Source organism: Suricata suricatta, chromosome 6 (assembly GCF_006229205.1).
Source record: "Suricata suricatta isolate VVHF042 chromosome 6, meerkat_22Aug2017_6uvM2_HiC, whole genome shotgun sequence".
Lineage (NCBI taxonomy): Eukaryota > Metazoa > Chordata > Mammalia > Carnivora > Herpestidae > Suricata > Suricata suricatta.
The window spans coordinates 124,869,521-124,888,342 of NC_043705.1; the positions used below are offsets into that span (position 1 = coordinate 124,869,521).

An 18,822-nucleotide genomic window follows, 5' to 3' on the forward strand; every position below is an offset into this window, starting at 1 on the left:
CTCCTTCTGAGTTATATATGTTGCCTCCCAATACTTTTAGAGCATATATATATATATTCATATACATATATGTACATATATATACACATACATGCATATTTTTTAATGTAACCGGTGCCAATGTTGAAAGTTTTTATATGAGACTTCGTATCTGGTTACAAATCAGTTTAATATGACCAAAATATTTCTTCCCAGAAATTAGAAATTTGGAAAAAAATATGGTGAAATACTAATCTGAATCTTCAACTCAGGTTTAGGTTGTAAATAGCTGTGAGAAAGGTGAAATGTTCATTGTCCTCCGTTACCCACTGCCCTGCACACCATCACTGTCACCATCACCGCCACCACCGCTTCTGTCCCGCTTCTCAGAATCCTCAGAATCTTAGGACACTATTTACAATGGGATATAAGCTTGCATATAATTCTAAAAACCACTTTCTTAATCTGGAGCTGAAACCTCTCTAAAGCTGCCTTAGAGCATCAGGTTGGGATTACTGAATGCAGGAAGATTAATAATTTCCCGGGGGTCACTGAACAGTCTGAAGATTTTTGAATGAATACAGAAACAGAAGTTTCCTTTCCAAAGCTGCTCTGAGCAAGCTCCTACAGGAACTGCATTTGGCCTGAGGGCCGAAGTGCTTCCTGCTTATGGCCAGCTGTCCAACTTGGTTTTCCCAAGGCTGACATTTTTCTAATCACTATGGCTTGAGATCTTGGGATAATCTTTAACTCCTCATCCTTCACTATTGTTGGTTCCAAACAAACAGCAAGTCTACCTTATTTTCTCTAACTATTTCTGAGCTCTCCCCTCATATATCATTACCATGAATATTTATAACTTTAGACTCTCACTTTCCTCTGGGAGTGTATATTGTCCCCTGCTTCTTTTCTCTGTTCCAATTAATCTTAAAACTCTTTCATCAGACCATTTCTCTATAGAACTTATTTTCAATGGCTCCCTAATGCCTGTAAAATAAACTCCAGATTATGCCTTTGGGATGATCTCCATTGTATGGTTACTAACAATTAGATTTACTCTGTTTTTGCAACATTATCTATACATGCTACACATGACTTCTCTTTAAAATCCCTATTTTGGAAAGTTAATGTTTATTCAGGGACTCTTAATTTATATTACGTGTATATATAAATTTTATGCATGCATATATAGGTACTTGAACCAATTTTATTTTTACCCTACTTTTTATTCTTTGAATGTTCTCCTTTTCTTATCTCATTATTACACATCAGTCAGTTAAGCACCCGACTTCAGCTCAGGTCATGATCTTGCAGTTCACCAGTTTGAGCCCCACATAGGGCTCTGTGTTGACAGCTCAGAGCCTGGAGCCTGGTTTGAATTCTGTGTCTCCCTCTCTGTCCCTTGCCCACACACTCTGTCTCTGTCTCTCAAAAATAAAAATGAAACATTAAAATTAAAAAATTATTTCCTGATTATTCGTATTTAATATATGGTTCTCTATTCAACTTTTATGTTATACCAGTGTGTGTGTGTGTGTGTGTGTGTGTGTGTGTACAGATGTTTATGTCCTGAAGTCTCATCTCCTTATTTAAATTATAAGCATATTAGAAATAGGAACCAATATTATAGACTTCTTTGTGTACTAACATCACTTAACCTGATACTTTGAATTCCTTAATATAATAGGAATCAAGGTAGTATTTGTTTATTCTTAGTGAGCTGCTCTGATTCTAACCTCTCATAACATTAAAATCCATGCTAACCTTCAGGATGAGGGGGCATGAAGTTTTTTGTTGTAGTTGGAAATGAAGCAGATGTTTTATTCAGCATTAGTATTTTTACATTTGTTTACTGATTTTGATGTCCAAAGCATCTTTGAACAATTTGAAAGTTTTTCAGATCCCTGAATGTTTGCCATGTTTTTGAAAAGCTACCAAACCTTCAGTGCATGCATCTTTCAATTGGAATGTACAAATGTTTTCTTTTTTTTATTTTAGCATTCTCTTTGTCACTTCAAATCCCAGATTTTCGTGTATAATTTAAATGAAGTCATCTGATAAATGGCTTATTACGATTTATTTATTGGATAAACTACATAGCAAAAGCTATGTATAACCATATATTTCTAATAACAGATTGGTACTTAAAGGAGCCAAAATTCCAGTAAGTGCAAACAAAAACAACTCCAAAGATTTGTTTTGTACCATTTATTTTCAATGTGCTTTAATTGCACTGGAACTTTAATTGAGCTGTAATTGCATTTTATTGCATGCATTTGTATGAATTAAAAAATACTTAAAGCTGAAATGTGGTGGATGAAACAATTTCATGCATATAGCGGAACAGTTACCATAAAGAAAAGTTTTATCATCTCTTTTATAGTATCTCTATCAGGCACTTTAAAAGTTAAGCTTGCAATCCAGTCACATTTTATTCATCTGTGCTTTTATTTTCCTGATTCTCCCCATTTTTTTTTACCCCCAGACCTCCTTAATTATTCTCAGCTCCTCTCTGCCCTATTCTATGCCCTGAAAGTTTGAACATTAGTGGGTTTCCTTGTCCTCTGGCTTTTTGTTGGATTCAGCCAATAGGAGGCAATTAGAGACGAAAGCTATGAGAAAAGACTGGTCTGGGTGTTTATACTGACTATTCTAGCAGGGCTTCCCCTCCTCTCTGCCCACAGCTCTTGGCTGTCTCTCTTCCACAGATCTAGCTCTGGCTGGGCTCTCAGAAACACTGCACCTTCTCTGTTCCTTCCGTTCAGTTCAGCGTGGTCCTGGCTTCCTGCTGTTGCGAATTCCTGGGTGTTTCTCTGTTTCTTCTTGGTGTCCTTAACTTAACCTTCACCTCTGTGTAGAGTTTATGAAACTCACTTCATTTAAACACTTTGAAGACCATCTGTTTCCTGCTGGGAACTTTAACTGATACATCATCCATACAAATTTATAAACATGTTTTTAATATACAATATGAGACATAAATGGTATTCAACAAGGAAAAAAAAAAACCACTGTCAACTAAATACAGCATGTGAGATGAGTTTCCAGACTAAACCCTATCCTGTCTGTTCATTAAGCACCAATTAAAGTGTAACAAGATATCAGTTTGTAAAAGAGTTGGATTCAAATCTTCACTATTGCTTATTAATTTATGTCTGGGGCGCCTGGGTGGCTCAGTCGGTTAAGCATCCGGCTTCGGCTCAGGTCATGATCACACGTTTGTGTGTTCGAGCCCCGCGTCAGGCTCTGTGCTGACGACTCGGAGTCTGGAGCCTGCTTCAGATTCTGTGTCTCCCTCTCTTTCTGCCCCTCCCCGCTCATGTTCTGCCTCTTTCTGTCTCAAAAATAAATAAAACACTAAAAAAAATTTTTTTTTTAATTTTATGTCAATGTTTATTGATTAAGTTGGGCTAGTATGTAAATTCTGTTTTAACCTTAAAACAAACTACCACCAAAATTAGATATTGTTCATATGCCTTAGTAAGACTAGGTGCTTACCACTGAAATATAGCTAATTGAATCTATATTTGAGCTAGACAGGTCAGAAATCCCTTGACATATGACACAGACTTTTCAGTTTAAATGTTTTCATTTCCATGACTTCTAATTTTGCTAAGATTTACCTAAAAATTTATTTAAGAATATTATTTATTCCTTGTATCCTTTTTTATTCAGAATATCGCCCAGTTTTTTAGCTTGTCACGAATGTACTCCAAGGCCAGATTTCTTATGGTCTCACAATTATTCTTGTTTGTTTTTTCCATATTTATATATTTAATGGGCCATCGGCTACTCTCCATAAGGTTTTAGCAGATGTAGCATTATTTTCCCAGGTTCAATATTTGCTAAGCAATAGCAGTTTATTGGCCATTTGTAACAAGAAACAATTTCTGAAATTTTTATACATTTTGTTTACAGTTAGCTGAGATCTGTTCAGTATGCACAGCCAGCCAGGCACGGATAGCAACTGTGGGAGAGAGTCTGCCAAAACAGGTTATATTACAGCTTAAGAGACGAGACTTAAACTGGAGACAGCAAATGACCTTTAGTTAATATTGAAGTATTCAATTTATATATTTTGTCTGCACTTACTATAACCTATGAATTATAATAATAATGACTAATGCTTTACCTAGGGCTTAGTATATGCCAGGCACTGTATTAAGAGTTGTTTACAACACCCTGTTTAAATCTCCTATTCTAAGCTCTTACTAATAAAATCTCCAATAATAGAAAAAAGGAATCAAAGATTAGAGTAGTTTAGTAACATGCCCATAGTCATACAGCTGGTATGTGTGGGAAATATTTCAAATGAAGTACGTGTTACTCCAAAACCTCATAGGCTCTCAGAAGACCTACTGGGAACTTGTCATAATACTAGTAAGTGGAGTTAAAACATAACCATATATTAATGTAATAATTTGGAGCATTTTAAGAAGAATTAATATTTTTAGGCAGGTATTAAATATACTAGACATATTTTTTAGCTTTTTATCTGACAAATAGGAATAAGGAGGAATAAGAGAAGATTCATTAAAAATAATTAATATTCTTTTGATTCGTGTCAAATTTTTATTGATATTCAAATATTCTTTTTCAAATTGGAATAGAGGTCATAGATAGCATTTTCTATTTGTATAGAATTGCAAGTGGCTTGCTTCCTCATTGTTCCTCCTCTAGCTGTTTCGCGTCTGGAATAAGGTCTTTTGTAATATCAAGATCATCTTATATTCATTAGAAAAAACATATGTGATATTGTAAATGTCATTTATGTCAGCAACAAGTTTTTTTTCTATTTGCACTTATGTGGGGCTTTAATTTATCATGTCATCTACCATCTGGTTTTCAATAGAGATTTTTATTACATTTTAATAAAAAGCATATTGAAGAAAGTAATTTTTTGTTGCTAAGAAAAGTATACAGAATTTACATTTTTTTTCCCCTGGTAACTTTTCATTCACAATTATTTATCATTTAAATTTGTGGTGAATCTATCTTATATGCACATGGAAAAAAAAACATATGAAAGTCTTCTAAGTAAATTTAGGGTTATATTATATATAAATTATCATATTAGATCTAACACCTGTTGGATGAAAGGTGTTTTTAAATTTTCAAAACTATTTTTATTTTTATAAATTTGGAGTAATTAAATGTGTTTAGAGAGAAATAGTGGTGGTGAGTGTATCTTAAGGTATTTTCCTTAAAGCTTTCATAATTATTTTCAAATTCTTTATATTTCAAATCATAATGCTCCTCAAAGAGAAGACCCTTTCCAAATCTATTACTCATTGTCCCTTATTGAGAGTAATCAATATTGACTCATCCCTAAGGAATCAGGATTAGATCATCTCTTTGTCACTGGAATTTCCTGTAAACAATACCTCCACTGTGAATAATCTATGGATGGATTCATGAGTCAAGTTGGAGTTTAGTCACCCAAGGCCAACCATATTTTATTTTAATGCATCTTCCTCTATAAAATGCTATAGGTTTATGAAAATGCATTGTTCCAACAGGATCTTTTCCTACTTAGAAAAATATTCAGTGTGGTGTTTTGGGGTCATTGTGCAATGCCATCTTTTCTACAAAAGTGGGATGTCTGGTCTCTATATTCTTCACTTCAGTCTCTTTCAATGGTGAGGTCAGAACAATTATCTGATTAAGGGAAAACACAAAGGAAATATGAGCAGCACTCACAGGCTGTCCTGGCTTTATTTATTTATTTATTTTAAAAAGGTAAAGAAGCCAGAAAGAAAGCTAAGTCTCTGGAACTTCTGACACATTTTTCTTACACTTCTCATTTGCTTTCAATTCTGAAATACTGTGAGATAGTCAGAGAGACATTGGTGAACCTTTGATCTCACTGTATTTAATTAGGGAAACCAACAGGATCTTTTATGTTTAGAGGCCAGTGATGTGTAAGAAGCCATGTTTAATGTGAAGCCTGACAAATTGCGGTGAGTATTTTTGGACAGCAAACCTAGGAGCCCCTTTGTTGTCTGTGCACTGTCAGCTTTTGGCTCAAAGAGAGTGGATTAACATAAAAAGAGAATTTTCCATTCCTGGGGCATGCCTGGAAATCATGAATCTGCTGCTTTTGATTTTTTTTTTTCCTGAGCTATGTCAGGTACAATACAAACCCATCTACAATTTATAGCCTTTAGCTTTTTTTTTTTTTTTTAATAATTGGCTTTAGATAGGTAGCTATCTACTCAGTGCCTGTTTTCTCTGGGGTAAGTACTATCTGTTACCCCTGTGTCTTACTTAGAGTAGTCTTCCACGGATTAATAAGTAAATGATTTTAAATCACTTTGTGTTTCTCAGTGATATTATCATATCATATGATACACACACACACACATATATATATATATGTAGTCCAGAGGGGGGATGTGACTTTATAGGTATGATTACAAAGTAATAATACTGATTTTTTTTTTCCAGAACAGGGGAAGAACATGTTTGTGGTATTTGCTGATGTGGTACCAGAAAACTGAGGCAGGACCTCTAAGTTTCAATTTCTATCAATTACTGTGGAAACATTCAGTATCTAAACACACATAATCTCTGAAAGCATGTAGCTCTGCAGCTTCTGTCAAATTTAACTATTAAAATCTTTGCGCTTATGCTGTGGTCTGGTCTCTAGGGTCCATTTCCATGGGTGCATCTCCCATCACATCCTGAAATGTTCTCTCACATCCCTGGCATTTTGCCAAGGAATGTGTTATCTCCCCAACACTGAAAGGAGTGTTCCCTGAAGCTCAGTTTCCTGAAACATCCTGGAAATTCTTTGTTGCCTCTGTTTTAGCATCCCTTTTCTGGTCACTCTTTTCTGGCATAATTTTCCAATGGTCACAATACTTGAAGTTCAAATTATCTACAATTTAAAAAAGAAATCCACCGGCAATAAAGTTAGAAATCCCATGCCAGTCCCCATTCTGGGAACTTTCACTATTATGCAGATGGCTTTTCCAGCAATCTGGTCTCCTAGGTTCTCGGATGCCCACCTACATTTATCTATGATTTAGTTCAGCACTTTGTGCTTTGAAAGATCATTATACTTAGAGAAGCAAAGGGAAAGAAACTGAATATTGATTGCATGTCTATCATGTGTTACATCTCTTGTATTCTCCTTTTCCTGAGTTACACAGGCCTAGCTTAAGAGGGCCAAGATGTGTGAAGACCCCTCCTGTTGGACTGCATCAGAATTTCATGCTATCCAAATTGGGCATAGCTTTTATTGATGTCTATAAATGACCAGTTTTTCTCAGGAACTTCTAAACCTTTACTGCCTGGCCACTCACCATTCTCATCCTTGGTACCAAATTTTGTCAGTTATCTATATACATAATTGTACATATAAAATACCATCAGAGAAGATGTTCTTTGACTCATCGCTACACTTGCCCAATCCTTTCATTCCTAAAATTAATTAGCATATTTACCTGTTTTGTTTTCCCTCCTTTTTTTGTACTAAATCCCAATGTATTTTGTTTTTTAATGTTCATTTATTTATTTTGAGAGAGAGAGAGAGAGAGAGAGAGGGAGGGAGGATGAGAGAGGGTAGGGGAAGAAGCAGAGAGACAGGAAGAGAAAAAGGGAGAGAACAAATCTATAGAGACTCCCAAGCAGGCTCTGCAGTGTCAGCACGGAGGCTGATGTGGAGCTCGAACCAATGAACTATCTCTGAGTTAGTTAATGGCTAAGGTTGCTTTAAACCAAGTTTTCCTTACTCTTAATCTAATGAATCTAATGTTCTTTCTACTGTCCATGTTTATGAACTTGCTTCCTGTCTTCCTAAGGATACTGTAATAGACCTTTTACTCCATCCTATTACTTGAATTATTAGACATTCATTTGATGCCCCTTAAATGTCAGACATTGAACTATCCTTACTGTATTGCATATAAAATAATGTTATTATCTGCTGAAGAAAAATAATGACACCACAATTTTTAAAAGTAAAATTCTACTTCCTTAGAAAAGTGCTCTATGATCTGGTCCCAAGTTTTTTCTGTTTCATTTTCTGCTACTTTTAGCAGGTACTGCCCTCCAGCCTCATTCAAATAATCTGTACTTTCCTGACAGCATGTAGGTTCACAGCTCAGTGTCTTTATTTGTACCCTGTGTTCCCTCAGCATCAATGCCCTTTGTGCAATCCTGCAAAAACAGTTTCCCATTTTCCTTCAAAGTGAAGTGTGAACACCAGGATAGCAAGGTGGATAAAAGATTATACTTTGGAATCACACAGTTCTGGGTTTGAGTTCTGACCTTGATACCAGCAATGTGACCTTAATTAGTATTGTAACAATGTTGAGAGACAGTTCACTTTTGGGTAAATCCCTTCCCATCATTTACTTCTGCAGAGTAGTGTAAAGATTAGCCAAGAAATCATGTAAAGATCTAGCATTGCTATTGCTATTAAGTGAAGAATTAGTAACATAGGAAGAATAAAAGAAAGAAGTAGAAGAGAAGAGGATATTCTTAGAGTATATGACCTCTTCTTTTGAAGTCATCTTCCCTTTTTCTTATTCCTAGTGCATTTTTTTGTAGCCTAATTACAGAATTTCTTAGGCATTTTGTTTTACAGGGCATATGTGTCACACCTATTTTATCACAAATAACACATTCAGGGAGAGTATTTTATACAAATTTGGATCTTCTGTGCTTCCTATGTCATCTTGTATAGAGCAGGCTTTCAAGAAATATTGAAATAATTAGCACTGGGTGGCACCAAGGGCTAAAGGAATTCACGGGCTGTCTTAGGAGGAGCAGGGTCATACCACAGAATCAGTCTGTATATGTAGTAAGAATGCTTTTAGTTCCATATCATGGCCTCTGTTGCTAGATACTAGAGGAAACTAAACCCAGCTGACCACAGAACAAGGATTGGTTGGCGAGGCTCCTCTCTGGTATTGACTTATGATTGTCAGGCAACACTTAGATTTTTCAGCTGAATAAAGATTAAAAAAATTAACTTATGCCCACTAAATCCACATAGAGTTATGCTCTAAGCACAAACATGGAAAGTTAAAGTCCCTAGATGCACGAATTTGAGTAAATAAGATTGCTTGTGCTGGAATTATCAATTATTGGTAGCTCTAGAGGCAAGCAGTGCTTACTTCATGCACAGGTACTTGAATTTGAGGCACATGTAATATGCATTTTAATATATGAAACTGACATTTGGTCTTGGGAATAATACCCTTGTGTTTTTATGTAATGAAATTGGTTGTTAGAAAATATCTTTGAGGTTTAAACACAAATTCTACTTTTTATACCTTCAAAAATTATTATTCTTAAATTGTTGATTGAGTGATAATTATAAACAAAATATTGTGTGGATTTTACCATTTACAATCTCTTTAGATTTAGTGTATCTTAAGGTTTCAAGAAAGAGATTATATATTCAAGAAAAATCTCTCCTAAGTAAATGTTTTTTTTCAAGAGAATATGAAATCATTTATTTATTACACATGATAGATGAAACACAAGTTTTAATCCCATCTATAATTTTATCTGATACCAGAATTCAATTTGGATATATTGCATAGGATGTTCCAACAATCATATTAATAACCCAATAAACTCCAGGACTTTGCATGGGTGATCCTTTTAGTGGTAAATTCCAGGTCACGCCATATTAACTGTCAGTTCAGCTAGCTACACCAGGGTTTGTGGAGACAATGGTTTCTGTGCCCAAGCAGGTTGCAAATAAATTTCGAATGGAACCTGGCATCACCCTGAAAGAATTCTGATTTCACAGTATTGGGGTAGTTTGCCAAGAGATGGCTTCAGGGTAGACTGACTTTACACAGCACATACCTAAAAAAGACACATTTATTCAGTGTCAGGATCCGACTATTACATTTAGCGATCAGCATCATGTGTGCAAAAAATTTTTTTTCATTAAAACCCTTGGTTGGAATGACTTACACCTTCCACAGAACAGAAGCTAAAATAGCCTGCTAACACAATTAATCACAAATACAGTCCTCGAGGTTTTTGCCCATACACATGAGTATTGCCTAAAACATGTCTTCTTTGTAGCAGCGAGGCCCTGCAACCACCGTGCTTGGCTGAGTTCACAAATCTGCTGTAACCTATAGCTTTTCCATCACTTCTCCAGCTCTCCTCTCCCACTTAGCATTGTTTCCTGCCAGTAATTAAAACCCTCCGCCACTGCCATGGCTACTGCTGCTGCTGGAACCGCCAGAGCCGCCTTGGGTTTGGGGTTTGGCAAAGTGTCGGCCTCCACTACCATGGGGGCCAGAGCTTCCTCCTCCAAAATTCCCTCCTTTCATGGGTCCAAAATTTGAAGACAGATGTTTGTAATTGCCAAAATCATTATAGCTTCCACCACCTCCAAAGCTGCTTGTCATTACCAAATCCGTTATAGCCATCCCCACTGCCACCATATCCACCACCACCTTGACTGCCACCAAAGCCACCACGCCCACTGAGGTTTCCTCCATGACCAACATTGTCATTCCCACCAAAACCATCTCCATGACCACTATCAAAGTTTCCAGAACCACTTGGACCTCTTTGCCTGGAGGAAGCACTAGTCGTCTCTTGCTCAGACAGGGTTTTCCTTTCTTCACAGTGGGGCCATTCACACTATGGTATTTTTGAATGACAACCTTGTCTATGGAATCACGGTCATCAAATGTTGTAAAAGCAAAGCTTCTCTTCTTGCCCCTGCATCAGTCAGTCATGAATTCAATCACTTCAGTTTTCTCACACTGTTCAGAATAGTCTCTTAGATATTGTTCTTCAGTGTCTTCTTTAATACCACCAGGAAAATCATTTTTAAATTATTTTTAATGTTTATTTAATTTTGAAAGGGGGGGGAGGGGCAGAGAGAGAGGGAGACACAGAATCTGAAGTAGGCTCCAGGTTCTAAACTGTCAGCACAGAGCCCGACATGGGGCTTGAACTCATGAACCGCGAGATCATGACCTGAGCCAAAGTCGGTCACTTAACTGACTGAACTACCCAAGTGCCCCCCAATTTATTTTCATAGTTAAGTGGGCACCAGGTTTTCGAGAATCTTCTCTTGAGGTTATTCTCTTCTCTTTGGTTCCACAACTCTTCCATTCACCTTGTGTGGCCTTGATTTCATGGTTGCATCCACCTCCTCCACAGGGGCATATACGACAAACTCAAAACCTCTGGAGTGCTTGGTCAAGCTTGGATTTCCTTACCACACAGTCTGTAAGCATTTCCCATTGCTCAAAATGGCTCCTCAGACTCTCATCAATTGTTTTCAAAGCTCAAACTTCTGATGAAGAGTTTTCACAGCTGCTCAGATTCTTTGCTAGATGCTGTCTTAGAAGGTGGGAGGGGAGACTTTAGTGATACTTACCCTTACTCGGCAGTGTCCTCAGGTGAATAGGAGTAATCTAACCAATGTGTCTGCTACCTAAGTAAATCTTTTTTTTTAATTTATTTACCAATAGGAGGCTTTGGGGGAAGTAACATATTGCCGAATCAATTTTTAGGGACCTGTATAAATTAACAACATATTTGCGAATTTCCTCAAAATGTGATGGTTTTAAATAATGAGAATAACAAATATCAATGATACCATTATCTCCAGGTGCCAATTTCTAAAGGCTTGATAGTTTAAAATTATATATTTTTTGTTAATGGACATGGGCATTTTCAGTGTGAAATAGTCAAATTTGATGGTAGAATACATTTATTTAAAAATTTTTTAAATTTATTTATTTACTCTTGGGGAAGGAGGGAAGGGCAGAGAGAAAAGGAGAGAGAGAATCTCAAGCAGGCTTTGCGCTATGAGCACAGAGACCAACATGTGACTCGAATTCACAAACCATGAGATCATGACCTGAGCCGAAATCAAGAGACAGGCGCTTAAATGACTGAGCCACCCAGGTGCCCTAATAGGTAGAAAACTTTTAAATTAATCTTTCTTACATACTTTGTTTAGGAGTGGTTAGAGTACCTATGTTTTTAATTGAGTTCAAGTTACCTCAAAAATGTCCTTGATGATAAAGGATTTTTCTTCAGCAAGATACCAATAGTGATTTCTTAGATTTTCATTTATTTGTTATAGCTTGCCAAGTATTTTTACATTATTTCGTTCTAGCACTAAAACAATCCTGTGAAGGAATTTTTCCTTTAAATAAGTAGGGAACCCAAGTCCCCATGGTTAAGTGATTTGACCAAAGCCCCATAACTAGCAAGGAAACCATATAACTAGCAAAATTTAGATTTGAAATAGGATTCTTATAACATAACTGTTATAACAGGATAGAGGGTGACATATGGAGATTTGGGTTGTTTTTGGAGAAGAGAGTTCCAAAAGACCTCTTTGATATGAGATGCATTAATGGAAAAACAAACAAAAGCCATCTACAGCAAGACCTAGAAGAGGGTAGAGTTTAGTTCATTTTTTCTTAATTATAAATGGTTTATCTACAAATTGCATATTTCTCTTTGTGTACACTCTAATATGAAGCTAGATTTAGTATTCACACATAAATGGTCTAAAAACTGAGCAAGAATATATGGTCTACTTCTCTATTATATGGTGCAATATACCTAACAGATCAGAGCTTAAAATTATTCTCTCCAAGTCTCTGACAGAACTTTGCTATACTCTCCATGTTCTAATGAAACAATTTCAAAAAATGTGTAGGACTCACATTATTTGCCTACAAACTTAGGATTTCAACAGAATATACACAAAGAAGTCTTTGTTGGTAATTTTCACTAGTTGAATATTAGAAGGGATGTATATATACACACACACACATACATACTGATTATATCTGAATCCCATAGACAAGCTCCTTATATGATATCTAGGTTAGAAAGATTTGTCTTCTAAACCACAGGTGATATCTGTTTTCTTTGCAATAATCATTAAACTAATAAAACATACACATGCATTAAATTAGTGAGAAAATGATGACTTAACATTGAAAAAAATTTTCAACCACTTCTCTAAGCCTCAAATTCTTCATTTTAAAAATGAAGATTCATTTTTTCCTTCTTTAGGCAAATATTCACTTACTTATCATCTACTTTATGTCAGATATTATGATAGGATTACAGTACCACAGTGAACAACGTAGGATTTTTTCTTTCATAAATCTTACATCGTATTTACACTCTAAAGAGGGAGTTAGAGAATACCTATAGAAACGAAAGGATTAATTAAACAAGTTTTTAAGAAGGAAAGAAATGAGTTTATGAAATAGAAGCAGGCTGTTAAAGGTTGAGGTGAGAAGGAGACGTGTAGGTTGTGACATAACAGATGTGAAGAGCCAGGGGAAGAATGTCACCAAGGAACAGAAATGCCAAGAGAGAAGTCCCAATGTGGCGAAGTAAAAAAATAAAGGGGGGTCAGTGGCTAATTCTTTCTGAGAACTAACAGAAAGCGCATGTGTTAGGAAGCTAATGACTGAAGGCTGTGTCTTTAGTCATCAAATGAGACGGGATGTTGTGAGGGCTCAGGTCACGCATGGGAAGGTTTTAGGCTTAATAGTGAGAAAAGGCAAATTACTAGAGGATTTTAGGAAACGATTAGAGGACTCTATTTATATTTGTAAAATGATGACTCAGATTGTGGGTAATTGATTAGGAAGCAAGAATAGAACTGGAGAGACTAGCTCAGTAGCGACTGTGTTATTTCTGGGATGAAACACACTGGGGAGGAGGGCGGAGGCAATTCCTATGACGTGTGGGTTTGGGAGACATTTTGGAGGCAGAATCAACAGAATTGGTATATAATTAAGGAAAAGGAATTTATGAAAAATGAACCCCTAAATTCTGATTTTGGTAAAATGATGAATAGTGGTATTAATCAGAAGAAAATATATTTTCAGATGTTTGGAACCATCTATTAGGAAGGTTCTTTTAAGCCTGATAAACAGACAAAACTTATTTTTAAAATAGATAAGTGCAAATACATAATATAGTTTAAAATTATACTTAACATACCTTTTACATTCACTAATAGTGATATTTTTTAATAAAAGGAGACAAAATAGAAATAAATAAAAAAATCAACATTGGTGTAAAATAAAGCTTAGTGTGCACTCTAGAAAGAAATTTAAAGTTTTAAACATGAAAAATAAAGCAAACAGTCCAGTAAAGTAGTGAGCATAGTCAGCATGGACCATTTAAAATACATGTTATAAAATATTACATATATATAACAGATATATCCTGCCTTGTTGGAAATGAAAACGATGACATTTTTACCAATGAAGGGTCAGAATAAAGTAAAGAGTAACATTTGAGATAATTCTATGAGGGAAATAGGTATTCTAATTCAGGAGGAAAATGTAACTGATAGAAAAAAAATGTCAGTACACAGCAAAAGTTTTCAAAACATGCCTTTTGTAATTCCTATTCTAGAACAGTAACAATATGTGTGCAAACATTATGTATACAATTGTGATATTTACTCTAAGAATACCTTAGAAACAGCTCAATGTTCAATGTTCAGTTATAGAAGGTTGGCCAAGGAAATAATCATAAATGCATTTTTGGAGACTACCTGTTGATAGGTAAAGCTATCCACAGTATATTATTAAAGGTACAAAAACATTTATAAAACATTACACATATCATATTTGTTTCATATGAAATATGAAGTAATACATATATGAGATGATATATGTGATATATTGATAGATGATAAATAGTGTTTAAAAAAAAGATGACAACTGGCCCTAAATAGAATTGCTTATGTTAAGCCCCACACCACTAAGCTGAGGCAACTTAGAGTTTTGGCTCTCCCAGAAATGGAATCTTAAACCAGGAAGTCGGGATTCTCTTGGTCAGCACTATTTAGGAAAGTTGCCTGATAAACCCCTGCCATTCCCTAAAGGAAAGTAACTTTTCAATAATCAACCTGCTCTTTTGCCTAGTATAGCTTCTTTTTTCCTATTCCCTTCTGGCTTTTTCATTTTGTACATGTCCTTGGAGCTCCTTTTTTTCTGCTAGATTGGCTCCTCCCTGATTCAAATCAATGTTTGCTCAAGTAAATTCTTTTTTTAAAATATGCCTCAGTTTACTTTTTAACAGTAGATAGATAGATAGATAGATTAGATGATAGATAGATAGAAAGGCAAAGCTCAGTGAGAGAAAGAGAAACAGTGTAGACATTACCTCAAAGAGAGGCACTTTATTACAGAAGATTTTGGATAAAGTGGTAGAAGTATAGACAAAAAGAAGGGAGAGGGATGGAAGGGACCAGGGTGGGGCCTGGGAAAGCAGTCAGGAAGGAGGGGTGAAGCACAGTGATGAGAAACCGCTCGTGTTCCTGGAGTCTGCAGAGCTGCCCTACAGCTAGGCTGTTGGACGTATTGTCATGGTAGGTTCTGGATCCACTGATGAGGTGCTATTTCAGCCAAAGATAGAACCATCAAAAAGACCAGGGACAACTCCCTCCTTCTTTGCCCCCCACAGTGTGGTGTCAGCAAACTCTGGTACTGATGGTGACCCTCACGTGTCAGAATCAGAAGATGGTTGTCCTGTCTCTTCCTCTTGCAGTTTGATCTCCTGTCAGCGCTTCTTATTGTTAGAAGTAGTGGGAAGCTACTGACCACATTCTCAGTCCTGGAAATACAGAGTTGAGTGCACAGGGCAAATGTGAGACCAACGGACAATAGATAAGCAACAGACGGACAGAAGGGAGGAAGGATACAAGGTGAGGAGGAGAGATGTAGGGAGAAAAAAAAGCAGGCAGGAAATAAGGAGGGTAGGAAGTAAAGGGCAGAGGACACAAAGCTATAGGATACATACATACATACATCAAGGGTATATGTTTACATACATACATACCTAACCAAGTGGTTATTTGGACCTTCACGAAAGGGTGTCTTTCATATTTTTTGAAAATGACAACATATTTTTGTTTTATTTTAAAAAATGTATTACATTTTAAGTAGATCATGTAACTTTCTGTGAGGTGATCTGGATTTACCCTAAAATCCACAATTTTGAGTAATTATCTCATACGGTCAGCCTCTTATTTTCTTGCTAGAGCTCATAAAGATATGAAAGTCCATGTAATTTTGAATGTAAGTATAATGCCATTCATTTTCTGTTTTTCGAAGAGTCCTTATTTTGTCAAAATTCACAGAAGTAAAGATGGATATGTCTTCTGTGAAAGATAAGTTTTAGTGTTCCTGGGTAGAAAAAGTTTGTAGCAGAGCACTAACATATTTGTATCACAGTTAAAAAATAGAATTGAGGCTACAGACCCACGATTTCTAAATCCATATTCAATATTAGTACTGGATAAAAATATTATGAAAGTATTTGCTAATTTAAGTTAATGTATAGTATATTAAATGTCTCTCTTTCCATATATATGAGTATGTATATATATATATATATATATCAATAATTGTGCCCTGTTTTTCTAATTTCCTAATTTTGTATCCCAAGCAAAATCAAATATTGTGTTAAAAATCTATCGTTTGATATTTAAGACAGTACAATTTTCTATAAGAGAGCTTTTGAAGGTTAAATTTTTGTTTATGGTGCAAAGAGGAGTGAAAACCTCTAGATACATAGAATATTTGAGTCACTCCTTATTGCCGTTACTTAAAATCATCCTATTTTTTGAAAATTTTTTAATGTTTTTATTTATTTTTTGATACAGAGAGAGACAGAGTATAAGAGGGGGAGGGGCAGAGAGAGAAGGAGACACAGAACCAGAAGCAGGCTCCAGGCTCTGAGCTAGCTATCAGCACAGACCCTGATGTGGGGCTCGAACCCACGAACGTGAGATCTGACCTGAGCTGAAGTCAGAGGCTCAACCAACTGAGCCACCCAGGCGCCCCATCCTATTTATTTTTATGTAGGCTGCTCCAAGGATGCAATAAAACTGAAAAACAATGTAGTCAGTTACTTGATATTAACATTCTAAGATCTCTCCTTAGTATCTGCTGCATGAAATAAATTAATAATAATAATCTAATAAACCAAGAAGAACTTATAGTTGATTGTTGCAGTGTATAATTGTCCTCCAAATTTTGTTTCATCTTTTTTCAAATAAGACAGGTGCTTTGAACACCTGTTTCTCAAGTTTTAAGCAAGCTCTTTGTGATGTACAGCTCTTGTGAAAGAGATTTTACTTAGTGAAATTATGTAGAAGTGGTTAAGTCCCAAAATGGCATTTCAATAAGTTTATAATATGAACTTGGACATAGGAAAAAAGGGGTTTCCAAGAGGTTTTAATTTTTAAATTGATTCCAATATAAAGAAGATAGATCATTATTTTTATTTTATTTTATTTTATTTTAAATTTTTTAATGTTTTATTTATTTTTGATACAGAGAGAGACAGAGCATGAGAGGGGGAGGGCCAGAGAGAGAAGGAGACACAGAAGCAGAAGCAGGCTTCAGGCTCTGAGCTAGCTGTCAGCACAGAGCCTGACGCCGGGCTCGAACCCACGAACGTGAGATCTGACCCGAGCCGAAGTCAGAGGCTTAACTGACTGAGCCACTCTGGCGCCCCATCATAATTTTATTTTAAACCTATTATTTATAAGGATGAAAATTATTTGTTTGGGTATATTTACTCACTGTGTATTTAATGATATTTTAGTGTTTCTTCAGCTTTACTGAGGTTTAATTTATAAATACAACATATTTAAAGAGCACATATGTATACATTCAGAAATGATTATCACAATCAGGTTAACTAACACATCCATCACCTCACACAATTACCATTTTGTGTGTCTGTGGTGAGAATGCTTAAGATCTACTCTATTAGCAAATTTCGAGTATACAACACTGTATTAATAATTGTAGTCACTATGCTGTACGTTAGATCCTCCCAGTCCTGGTAATGAATGTCCTAATTGTACTCACCATCAGGTCCTCCAGGTCCATCCATGTTATTGAAAATGGCAGGGTTTCCCTTTCTCATGGCTGAGTAATATTTAATTATATACATAGCATACATAAATGTGGCATCATCGTTATGTATTCATCTGTCTGACTTCATTGAATTATCCTTCTGAAACAGTCTGAATTCTTCAGTGAGCACATTGCAGATGCCATTTCTTTGGGGTCAGTTACTGGAAAATCACTGTTTCTTTGATGGTGTCACGTTTCCTTGATGTTTCCCATTCCTTGAAATCTTTCATTGCCGTCTTCACATATGAATAAGCAGGCATCTCCTCTAGTTTTGCTAATTGGCTCTGGTACAGGAATACCTTCTTTCAGGCCCTTTTAGAGATCCCAACACTTTCCCAGAACTTGACTATGAATACGCCTGCTCCAAACTTGTTTCCGCTTGAGAGGATTTCTTGGAGGATGGTCTACTTTCTCTCAGTCCTGCAAAGTTAGGCACATGCTGACAGGCCTCCCATTCATCTTTGGTGGCGCGGAGCCAAAGGCTCGAGTTTGTGTGTTTCCTCTTGCAGAGGCCACGGGCTTTCCGCGCATGCTCCTTCCTTGTCTGCAGAGGCTCACGCTCGCCACCCGGGGGCGCACAGGAAGAGCCACGGCGTGAGGGTGAGTGCAGTGAGGTGAGAGAAGGGCTGGGTGCCCTGTGCCAGTCGGAAGGCTCCGCAGGGGAGGCATGCCAAGAAGCTCACTGATGGGCTTCCTGCTGGCATCCCTGAAGGGATTGGTAGGGCCTGCCTATGCTCTGACGCCCTCTGAGCGCCCTGGCGGCTCTGTCCCAGCCCCTGCCCGGGGGATCCCGCCTGGCAGCGCCCGGGCAGCACTGTGGCGGCGGGGGCGGGCCTCTGGCAGCCTCTCCCACCGCGAGGGAGGCAGGTGCAGGTGCTCGCTGGTACGCTCTCGCTCTCTGCTGAGGGACAGATTGTAGGCCCTG

At 36.7% G+C, this 18,822-nt stretch overlaps 1 pseudogene; it reads right to left on the reverse strand.

The window, feature by feature from the left end:
- Window positions 1–10,148: 10,148 nt before the first annotated feature.
- LOC115293548 lies at window positions 10,149–18,566 on the reverse strand (annotated as a pseudogene).
- Window positions 18,567–18,822: the final 256 nt, after the last annotated feature.